Genomic DNA, 11,449 nt, shown 5'->3' with positions numbered 1-11,449 from the left:
TTTCAATGTTTGTATCACCTTGTCAAGCAAATATAAAATAACACAAGGACAAATCACTTTAAGTGTACTCAAGTTACATATGGAGGAAAAGAAAGAATAAAAACTCACATCAAATGTCAGATGCCCCTGGTGAAAGAGCCTTCTCTTTTAATTGAAGGATTCCGAGGTATTGAAAGAGAAAATATATACAGTGTAAAAGGAATTTCCCTCCAGGAAACTGTCTCAGGGCTTCACAAGGTCAGATGCCACATAAAGAGGGTATTACATGAAAGCATTAAGATATAGCAGCGTACAGTTATTTCAGAGAAAAGCCAAGAGCCACATTTTTTTTAGGTGTGGAAACAAATGGATCCATACTTCATTCCCATTCATGCAACATTCTTAAGACCATTCTCAAGTGCAAAAAACTGAATGAATGCCCAGCCATAAGTCTCTCTACTCAATGCGCTATATGATAACAAAGTAGCATGTAAACATAGGTCAAATAGCAGTTTTGCAAATGAAACTAAGCCTCTAATGCACATGTGTCAAACTCAAGGCCCGTGGGCCAAATCTGACCCACCGGGCCATTTCATGTGGCCCTTGCAGTGTTGCCTGCTAAAGTGCAGCATACAATATGCAGGCGCTTCCTTGGTCATCCATAATGCTCTGCAAGGATGCTGGGACTCCGTCCAGCCAGCAGGACTTCTAATCCCAGTATTCCAAGCAGTGAAGAGTCAGAAAGTGCACCTGCAAACAGCACCTTGGGAAATGTAGTCCTCACTATTTAATATGATAAAGAGTAGATACATTTAACCCCTTCATGGATTGCTGCTTTGTCGTGGCGAAGGGGCTTGAGTAACTCAGAGAAGCTATGGGCTATGCCGTGCAGGGACACCCAAGATGGACAGGACATAGTGGAGAGTTCCGACAAAACGCAATCCACCTGGAGTAGGAACTGGCAATGCCACTCCAGTATCTTTGCCAAGAACGCCCCATGATCAGAAACAAAAGGCTAAAAGATATGATGCTGGAAGATGGGCCCCTCAGGTCGGAAGGCGTCCAACATGCTACTGAGGAAGAGCGGAGGAGAAGTACAAGTAGCTCCAGAGCTAATGAAGTGGTTGGGCCAAAGCTGAAAGGACGCTCAGCTGTGGACGTGCCTGGAAGTGAAAGGAAAGTCCGATGCTGCAAAGAAAAATACTGCATAGGAATGTGGAATGTAAGATCTATGAACCTTGGTAAACTGGAGGTGGTCAAACAGGAGATGGCAAGAATAAACATCGACATCCTGGGCATCAGTGAGCTAAAATGGACAGGAATGGGCGAATTCAGCTCAGATTATTATCATATCTACTATTGTGGGCAAGAATCCCATAGAAGGAATGGAGTGGCCCTCGTAGTCAACAAAAGAGTGGGAAAAGCTGTAATGGGATACAATCTCAAAAATGATAGAATGATGTCAATACGAATCCAAGACAGACCTTTCAACATCACAATAATCCAAGTTTATGCACCAAACACCATTGCTGAGGAGACTGAAATTGAACAATTTTATGAAGATTTACAACACCTTCTAGAACTGACACCAAAGAAAGATGTTCTTCTCATTCTAGGGGACTGGAATGCTAAAGTAGGGAGCCAAGAGATAAAAGGAACAACAGGGAAGTTTGGCCTTGGAGTTCAGAACGAAGCAGGACAAAGGCTAATAGAGTTTTGTCAAGAGAACAAGCTGGTCATCACAAGCACTCTTTTCCAACAACACAAGAGGCGACTCTATACATGGAAATCACCAGATGGGCAATATCGAAATCAGATTGATTATATTCTCTGCAGCCAAAGATGGAGAAGCTCTATATAGTCAGCAAAAACAAGACCTGGAGCTGACTGCGGCTCTGATCATCAGCTCCTCATAGCAAAATTCAAGCTTAGACTAAAGAGAGTAGGAAAAACCACTGGGCCACTCAGGTATAATCTAAACCAAATCCCTTATGAATATACAGTGGAAGTAAAGAACAGATTTAAGGAACTAGATTTGGTGGACAGAGTGCCTGAAGAAATTTGGATAGAGGCTCATAACATTGTCCAGGAGGCAGCAACGAAAACCATCCCAAAGAAAAGGAAATGCAAGAACGCAAAGTGGCTGTCCAACGAGGCCTTAGAAATAGCAGAGAGGAGAAGGGAAACAAAATGCAAGGGAGATAGGGAAAGTTACAGAAAAGTGAATGCAGACTTCCAAAGAATAGCAAGGAGAGACAAGAGGACCTTCTTAAATGAACAATATAAAGAAATAGAGGAAAATAACAGAAAAGGAAAAACTAGAGATCTGTTCAGGAAAATTGGAGATATTAGAGGAACATTTTGCGCAAGGATGGACATGATAATGGACAAAAATGGTAGGGACCTAACAGAAGCAAAAGACATCAAGAAGAGGTGGCAAGAATACACAGAGGAATTATATCAGAAAGTTTTGGATATCCCGGACAACCCAGACAATGCAGGTGCTGACCTTGAGCCAGACATCCTGGAGAGTGAAGTCAAGTGGGCCTTAGAAAGCCTGGCTAACAACAAGGCCAGTGGAGGTGATGGCATTCCAGTTGAACTATTTAAAATCTTGAAAGATGATGCTGTTAAGGTGCTACATGCAATATGCTAGCAAGTTTGGAAAACCCAACAGTGGCCAGAGGATTGGAAAAGATCAGTCTACATCCCAATCCCAAAGAAAGGCAGTGCCAAAGAATGCTCCAACTACCGCACAATTGCACTCATTTCACACGCTAGCAAGGTTATGCTCAAAATCATCCAAGGTAGGCTTCAGCAGTATGTGGACCGAGAACTCCCAGAAGTGCAAGCTGGATTCTGAAGAGGCAGAGGAACTAGTGACCAAATTGCTAACTTGCACTGGATTATGGAGAAAGCCAGAGAGTTCCAGAAAAACATCTACTTCTGCCTCATTGACTATGCAAAAGCCTTTGACTGTGTGGACCACAGCAAACTATGGCAAGTCCTTAAGGAAATGGGAGTGCCTGACCACCTTATCCATCTCCTGAGAAACCTATATGTGGGACAGGAAGCAACAGTTAGAACTGGATATGGAACAACTGATTGGTTCAAAATTGGGAAAGGAGTACGACAAGGCTGTATATTGTCCCCCAGCTTATTTAACTTATATGCAGAATACATCATGCGGAAGGCTGGACTGGAGGAATCCCAAGCCGGAATTAAGATTGCTGGAAGAAATATCAACAACCTCCGATATGCAGATGATACCACTCTGATGGCAGAAAGTGAGGAGGAATTAAAGAACCTTGTAATGAGAGTGAAAGAGGAGAGTGCAAAAATGGTCTGAAACTCAACATCAAAAAAACTAAGATCATGGCCACTGGTCCCATCACCTCCTGGGAAATAGAAGGGGAAGATATGGAGGCAGTGACAAATTTTATTTTCCTGGGCTCCATGATCACTGCAGATGGAGACAGCAGCCACGAAATTAAAAGACGCCTGCTTCTTGGGAGGAAAGCGATGACAAATCTTGACAGCATCTTAAAAAGCAGAGACATCACTGTGACAAACCCAGACCTACCGGGATATGTCACACAGTTACACTAAGCTGCCACCAACCATTCCCTATAAGAAGTCACACAGACCAGGGATGGATTTTTAAACAATAAAAAGAATAAGGTTTATTTTAAATACACACAGGGAAAAATAAACAATCAGGTGAATAGATAAAGTAACGTGGCTTAGATTCACTCAGACATACATACAGTTTGGTTCACCTAGAACCTTAACTTAAAGCCCAGACCCTGAACCTATCAGTTCTGGCTAACCAACAGACACCTGAACCTATCAGGTTGGTACTCTGACACACAGTAGTACCCTGTCTGACACACAGACTCCCACACCAACTCCTTCTTCCCAGCTGCTGCTTCGTCTGCTTAGCTTCTCCACACACGCATCACTTATTTATACAGTACAGCCCCTCCTCCTGATGTCCCGCCTTCCACTCCCCATAGGATGGAACTTTCCCTCCAAACCCATGACAGACAGGTAACATCAGTGCTGTATGTAACACCTCCCCTCTTTAAAAGTTGTTTTGTAGGGGGAAAGCTAAGGTGCTTTTCACCAAAAAACAACCTGTATAAAATACACAAAACCAGTTATACATACCATATTATACTTACTCATACTTACACTCCAAGTTAACCATAGCAAATATGCATTTAAACATTTTACCATATACATTACATCCATTTACCTTTATTCATACAAACCAAATTCAAAACCAGGTACATTTAACTTTTGTCATCATTATATACACATAGTCCATGTTTCTTTCGCCGTCTTCATTCTTCAGGTCTTCTTGATAAGGCGTCAGCAACACAGTTCACTGACCCTCTGACCACCTTCACTTCAAAGTCATAGTCCTGTAGGTTTAAAGCCCACCTCATAAGTTTGCTATTGTGGGTTTTCATTGTCTTTAACCATTGCAATGGTGAATGGTCAGTACACAGAACAAAATGTCTTCCCCAGATGTAAGGCTTGGCCTTCTGGATCGCGTAGACTATGGCCAAACACTCCTTCTCCACGGTTGCCAAATGTCTCTCACCTTTTTGAAGTTTCCTACTCAGGTAGGACACTGGATGCTGGTCACCATTCTCATCCTCCTGGCACAGAACTGCTCCTACCCCACTGTTAGACGCATCGGTGTAGATGATGAACTCCCGGTCGAAGTCTGGAGCACGCAGGACAGGATAGTTGATTAACGCCTCCTTCAACCTCTGGAACGCCGCCTCACAGTCGCTGGTCCACGGGATGCGGTCATCAGCCGTCTTCCTCGTCAGATCGGTCAGCGGAGCCGCAATCTCGCTAAACCTCGGGATGAACTTTCTGTAGTAGCCCACCAACCCAAGAAATGATTTGACTTTTTTCTTGGTGTTGGGTCTAGGCCAATCACGAACAGCTTCTATTTTGGCCTCCAGGGGTTTTATCATTCCTCCCCCTACCATGTGACCCAAGTATTTTATTTCTGGGCTACCCAGCTGACACTTGCTGGCCTTTACTGTTAGCCCTGCTGCACTTAACCTCTGCAGCACTAACTCCAGGTGTATCAGGTGATCTTCCCAGGTATTACTGAAGATCCCTATGTCGTCAATGTAGGCCACTGTAAAGTCACTGAGCCCTGCCAAGGTCTGGTCCATCAGCCTTTGGAATGTGGCTGGTGCATTTCTGAGACCAAAGCTCAGGACTCGAAACTCATAGAGACCAAAAGGGCTGCAAAAGGCAGTCTTTTCTTGATCCCTGGGATCAATTCTTAATTGCCAATATCCCTTTACCAGGTCCAATGATGAGATGAACCGACAACCCCCTATGGTTTCAATCAGGTTGTCTAGCCTGGGCATTGGGTAGGCATCAGGAGTGGTTACACGGTTTAATTTCCTGTAATCGACACAAAACCTAATGCTCCCATCAGGCTTGTCCACAAGGACTATCGGAGAGGACCAAGGACTAGAAGAGGGGACGATTATGTTCTCCCTCAGCATTTCGTCCAGCTCCTTCCGCACCTTGTCCCTATAGGGTCCCGTTACTCGGTATGGGGATACTGCCTGCGGGGGTGCATCCCCTGTGTGGATCCGATGCATCACTCCCTTCACTATCCCCGGCTTGTTGGAAAACACCTGTTGATATTTACTAAGCAGCATTTTTAGTTCTTGCTGCTGGTCTTGGGTGAGTGCAGGACTGATCTTTACCTCCTCTGGGTTGTATTTTACTTCCCCTCTACCCTCCCAGAAGGGTAATTCAGCTTCCTCACTCTCAGCTGCTTTTATCGCGAATAAAACCCTCTGTTCCCCTCTGTAGTAGGGTTTTAGGGCATTCACATGAACCACCCTCCTTGCTTGGTTCTCCTCCTGCTCTATTAGGTAGTTCAGGTCTGACATCTTGGAAATGACCCTATATGGTCCTGCCCATTTGAGCTGCAGTTTATTCTCTCTGCAGGGCCTAAGCCAAAGCACTTCCTCCCCTGGGTCAAAGTGCCTCTCTCTAGCTTTGTGGTCATACCATGTTTTCTGTCTGACCTTCTGAGCTTGCAGGTTTTCTGCTGCCAGCTCTAGATTTCTCCTTAGGTCATTCATCAAGGTGTCTATGTATGTCACAACGTCTTGTGGGTCATCCTGGGTGATCTGCTCCCAATTTTGTTTGATCAAATCAAGGGGCTCTTTCACCCCTAAGTGTGCAGCAAACATGTCAGAGTGACCCCTTTGTAAGATCATGGGGCGATACTTTTCAGGTACCACCAGCTGACTTCTGATCCCATCTCCCCCTTTTGAGATATTCCTCAGGGTTTCTCTATATAAAATCCCCTTTTTCTCCAGAAATCTCACTGGGGTTTCAGGTGTTAGCTGGACGTCAGTCACCTGTTCAAAACACTTTTGGAGAGTGGCGTCTGCCTTTTGCTCCTGTCCAAATCTGCTGTCTGTGGTTAAGGTTTCCACCACAGCTTCTGAACTCCCCTCTGCTTCCGTCTCTGGCTCATCATTACCCCCCTGAACTGTCCCTGTGGTGGCTTGTGAGCGTGTAATCACTAGCACCCGTTTCACATGTTCAGCCAGGTCATTTCCCACGAGCACGGCTGCTGGCAGAGTAGATGAAATCGCTAGCCGCCAAACGCCCCTCCAGCCTTGAAAATTGACAGGTACCTCTGCTACTGGCAGAGAGATTACCTGCCCCTCAATCCCTGCCACCTTCATGGTCTCATTTGGGATTATAAACTCCCTAGGGATGATATCTGGATGGCACAGGGTTACCTGGGAACAAGTGTCCCGCAGCCCCCTATACTGACGGTCAAGTATTCCTACGTCCACCCCTGCTGTCTCAAATAACTGAGAATCTGTTTTTATCAGCAAGCAGCGCTTTACCTCCACAAGAGGACCATTTTCCTCAGCCTGCTCAGCATAGGTAGCTGTTCCAGACTGAGTAGCCATGGCAACAGGCTCCCTCTGTGACACTGAGCCTTGCTCTTTCTGGACACAGAACACAGCTTTTGGCTTGGTCCCACTAGAATTCTGAGGCACCATTCCTTTTAGCTGCTTTAATTTCTCACACTCTGAGATTAGATGACCCTTTCCCTGACAGAAATAACATTTTCTGGTGTATTTTGATTCTCTCTCATCTTGTTTTGGTTTTCCCTCCAAAATCTGAGGTCTTAGTTTCATGTCTGAGGGCTTCCCTTCACCATGGGCCCCTCCCCCTTGCTGGCTTTTCCCTGGTCCCTGAGAGTACTTGCTGTAGGTTTCTTTGGGTTTACCCACAGATTTCCCCTCACCCAAGGGCTTTCTTATTTGGGAGATAAAATCTGCGATCTCTGCGGCTGCTGCCACAGATTTCGGTTTCCTTTCCCTCACCTGGAATTTCAATTCCCCATGCAGGACTGAATAGAACTGTTCCAGGGCTATCAAGTCTTTAAGCTGTTCATAGGTCTCTGTTCCCTCCTGCGATAGCCATTTCTCAAGCAGCCTCACCAATTGGGCCCCCACTTGGGTAAAAGTCTGTTCTGGCTTTTTTGTGAGGGACCTGAATCTTTGTCTCAGCTGCTCTGCATTTATCCCATGTCTGGCAAACACCAGTTTTTTAAACTCTGCAAAATCTTTCATCAGTTCCTCAGGCATCTCGGCATAAACCTCAGCCAGGCTACCACTGATTAAAGATCGCATGATGGTCATCTTCTCAGTTTCCCTCACTGAGAAGTCCACAAACGCTCTTTCCACTAAGGAAAAGAACACCTCAGGACAATCTCCCTTGTGGTACACAGGGAATTTCTTCAGGTCAGCCTTAGACAGTTGGCCTCCCTCAGAATCCCTATTGTTATTATTATTCTGGTTCATCATTTCCAGTTTTCTTAATTCATACGCCATCCTTTCTTTTTCCAGAGCAATTTTCTCTCTCTCCCTCTCCATTTCCATTCTCTCTCTCTCTATTTCAAATTGCCTCTGCCTTTCCCTTTCCCTTTCCTCCACTTCAAATTGCCTCATCCTCAGTTCATGCTGTTGGGCTATGAGCAATTTTCTAAGTTCTGGGTCTTGCTCTCCTGTGCTGTCACCTTGCACTGAGCCAAATTCCTCCTCAGAACCTTGGTCAATCTGGGGGTCTTTCACTTCACTCATGTCTGCTACCTGGCTTCGAGTCAAGGGCATAATCCCCCCTCAGAACAGGCTGCTTTAAAAAGTCAAGCCTCAGAATAAAACGACCACTTTTTTCCTTCTTGCCTCAGAACCAGCTCTCCCTAGAGATTGCTGCTGTTCTTCAGCACTAAACTTGCAACAGTATCGAGTCAGAGCCTACCCCCCTCTGCTGGGCCTCTCAGCTGGCAAGCTAGCTCGCTGTTGCTACGCAGTTTTGCCTCAGCTTTTTCCCGCCAAAACTAGGCTGCCTCAGAGCACCTTAATCTAAGTCTCCCCAGTTGGCACGTTCTTCTACTAGCGCACCTCCCCGTGAGGTACACCTAGAAGATTACCTACGCGCCTCAGATGGTCCCTGACTAGACCCCCCTTGCTCTGGGCACACTTGCCAAGGCTTTGCTGGACCGCTGGACAACTGGACCAGTCGTATCCCACCCGCTGGACACCAATCAATGTGACAAACCCAGACCTACCGGGATATGTCACACAGTTACACTAAGCTGCCACCAACCATTCCCTATAAGAAGTCACACAGACCAGGGATGGATTTTTAAACAATAAAAAGAATAAGGTTTATTTTAAATACACACAGGGAAAAATAAACAATCAGGTGAATAGATAAAGTAACGTGGCTTAGATTCACTCAGACATACATACAGTTTGGTTCACCTAGAACCTTAACTTAAAGCCCAGACCCTGAACCTATCAGTTCTGGCTAACCAACAGACACCTGAACCTATCAGGTTGGTACTCTGACACACAGTAGTACCCTGTCTGACACACAGACTCCCACACCAACTCCTTCTTCCCAGCTGCTGCTTCGTCTGCTTAGCTTCTCCACACACGCATCACTTATTTATACAGTACAGCCCCTCCTCCTGATGTCCCGCCTTCCACTCCCCATAGGATGGAACTTTCCCTCCAAACCCATGACAGACAGGTAACATCAGTGCTGTATGTAAAGCGATGACAAATCTTGACAGCATCTTAAAAAGCAGAGACATCACCTTGCCAACAAAAGTCCGAATAGTCAAAGCTATGGTTTTTCCTGTAGTGATGTATGGAAGTGAGAGCTGGACCATAAAGAAAGCAGACCACCGAAGAATTGATGCCTTTGAATTGTGGTGCTGGAGGAGGCTCTTGAGAATCCCCTGGACTGCAAGGAGAAGAAACCTATCAATTCTGCAGGAAATCAACCCTGAGTGCTCACTGGAAGGACAGATCCTGAAGCTGAGGCTCCAGTACTTTGGCCATCTCATGAGAAGAGAAGACTCCTTGGAAAAAACCTTGATGGTAGGAAAGTGTGACGGCAAGAGGAGAAGGGGACGACCAAGGATGAGATGGCTGGACAGTGTCCGCGAAGCAACCAACATGAATTTGACACAACTCCGGGAGGCAGTGGAAGACAGGAGGGCCTGGCGTGCTCTGGTCCATGGGGTCACGAAGAGTCGGACACGACTAAACGACGACGACAACAACAACAGATACATTTATATAGTCTTACAGATATAACTGGCCCTTTGAGGGCAACCATAATGCCGATGCGGCCCAAGATGAAATTGAATTTGACACCTCTGCTCTAATGTATTTTAATTATTATTATGTAAGCATTTCTTTACTACTTTCAGCCAGTGGCTCCCAGTGGTTCACAACAGCCCCATACAATAAAATCCAAACAATCCAAACAGAAAACCATTAATATGAACCAACAGATTAAAATCATAAGATTAAAAAGGGACAGAGGTCAGGCTGTCAAGAGTCCAGGAGAACAAAAGAGCCTTTGCCTTTGCACATAAAAGATAGAAGCTGGGTGTCAGTGAAGCAGAGTTTTAAAAAAGCTGGTTTTCTAAGTGCACAAATGCCCTGCCAGATATTCCATACTTTTCTAAAAGAAAGCTCTGACACAACACACCCCTTTCACCTTGCATGTACCCTGTATCTAAAAGAATTGATTGTATCTACTGCTTATGACTTATGGTGACCCTAATAGGTTTTTATTATTATTACTGTATTATTTATTGAATTTGTACCCCGCTCATTTAGTCAACTGACTACTCTGGGCGGCTAACAACATATAAGATAGACATTTTTGAGGTATGTGAAATGTACAGTGGTGCCTCGCATAGCCAGGTTAATCCGTTCCGGATTAACCTTAGCTATAGCGAAACATCGCTGTGCGGGAATAAAAAAGCCATAGAAACGCATTGAACTTTGTTCAATGCATTCCTATGGCTTGAAAACTCACCGCTGTGCGAGGCTCGTCCATAGCGCCGCCATTTTCGCGCCCTCGGTAAGCGAGGGCAGGGCGTGAAAATGCGGCGTGGACCTTCCGGCGGCCATTTTGGAACCGCCGATCAGCTGTTCTCCCCGGCTTCGTTATGCGATATTCGCTAAGCGAATCGCTTAGCGAATATCGCAAAGCGAAAAATCGCCATAGGGGCCATCGCTGAGCGAATGCTCCAGCGATGGCCCAGAGCGCCTCGTTAAGCGATTTCATCGCTCAGTGAGGCACTCGTTAAGCGAGGCACCACTGTATATTTAAGGAATTCTTGACCAATGTTACCCCCACCACAATATGAATTTTCATATCTGAGTAAGGATTTGAACTCAGGTTTCTTGAGTCCTGGTCCATCACTATCCACTACACCACACTGGCTCTTTTGCATCTAGCACAAGGCGGGGATCCATTTCTGAATCTGTTTCTCAGTTTCAGTCTACGCCACCAGGTTGTCAGCTGCTGAAAGCATGTTAATGTTCCAGCAATCTACACAAGCAATTAGACTTCCAAATGAAGCCCTTGCTTTCCTCTATTGTCCAATCACAGTACAAAGTCAGCTGATTTAGGAGGTAACAACATCCTTTGCCATGACAAAATGAATTTTCAGCTCTTAGTTCTAACTCCTAATCATGCATTATATATATTGCCTAGTTTGATGTAGCAGTATTTATCTTTTGTGGCTGTTTCATCAAACTTGTGGTGTTAAAACTGATACCTCTCAAACATTGTCTCCAGCCTCTCCCCTACTGTCCATGTTTGTTTGTTTGTTTGTTTGTTTGTTTATTTATTTATTTATTTATTTATTTATTTATTTATTTATTTATTTATTTATTATTTATTTATTTATTTATTTATTTATTTATTTGATTTATACCCCACCCCCCTAGACAGCGTCTACTCGGGGCGGCTTACAAAATCATAAAATATCATAAAATAGCAATTAAAAACCGCACAATCAAATAAACAACATTCATAATAAAAAACCATTTGAACATTAATATAGCATGATCAAGAT

This window comes from Pogona vitticeps, chromosome 1 (genome assembly GCF_051106095.1).
Source record: "Pogona vitticeps strain Pit_001003342236 chromosome 1, PviZW2.1, whole genome shotgun sequence".
Classification (NCBI taxonomy): Eukaryota; Metazoa; Chordata; class Lepidosauria; order Squamata; family Agamidae; genus Pogona; species Pogona vitticeps.
This window is presented reverse-complemented; position numbering follows the sequence as displayed.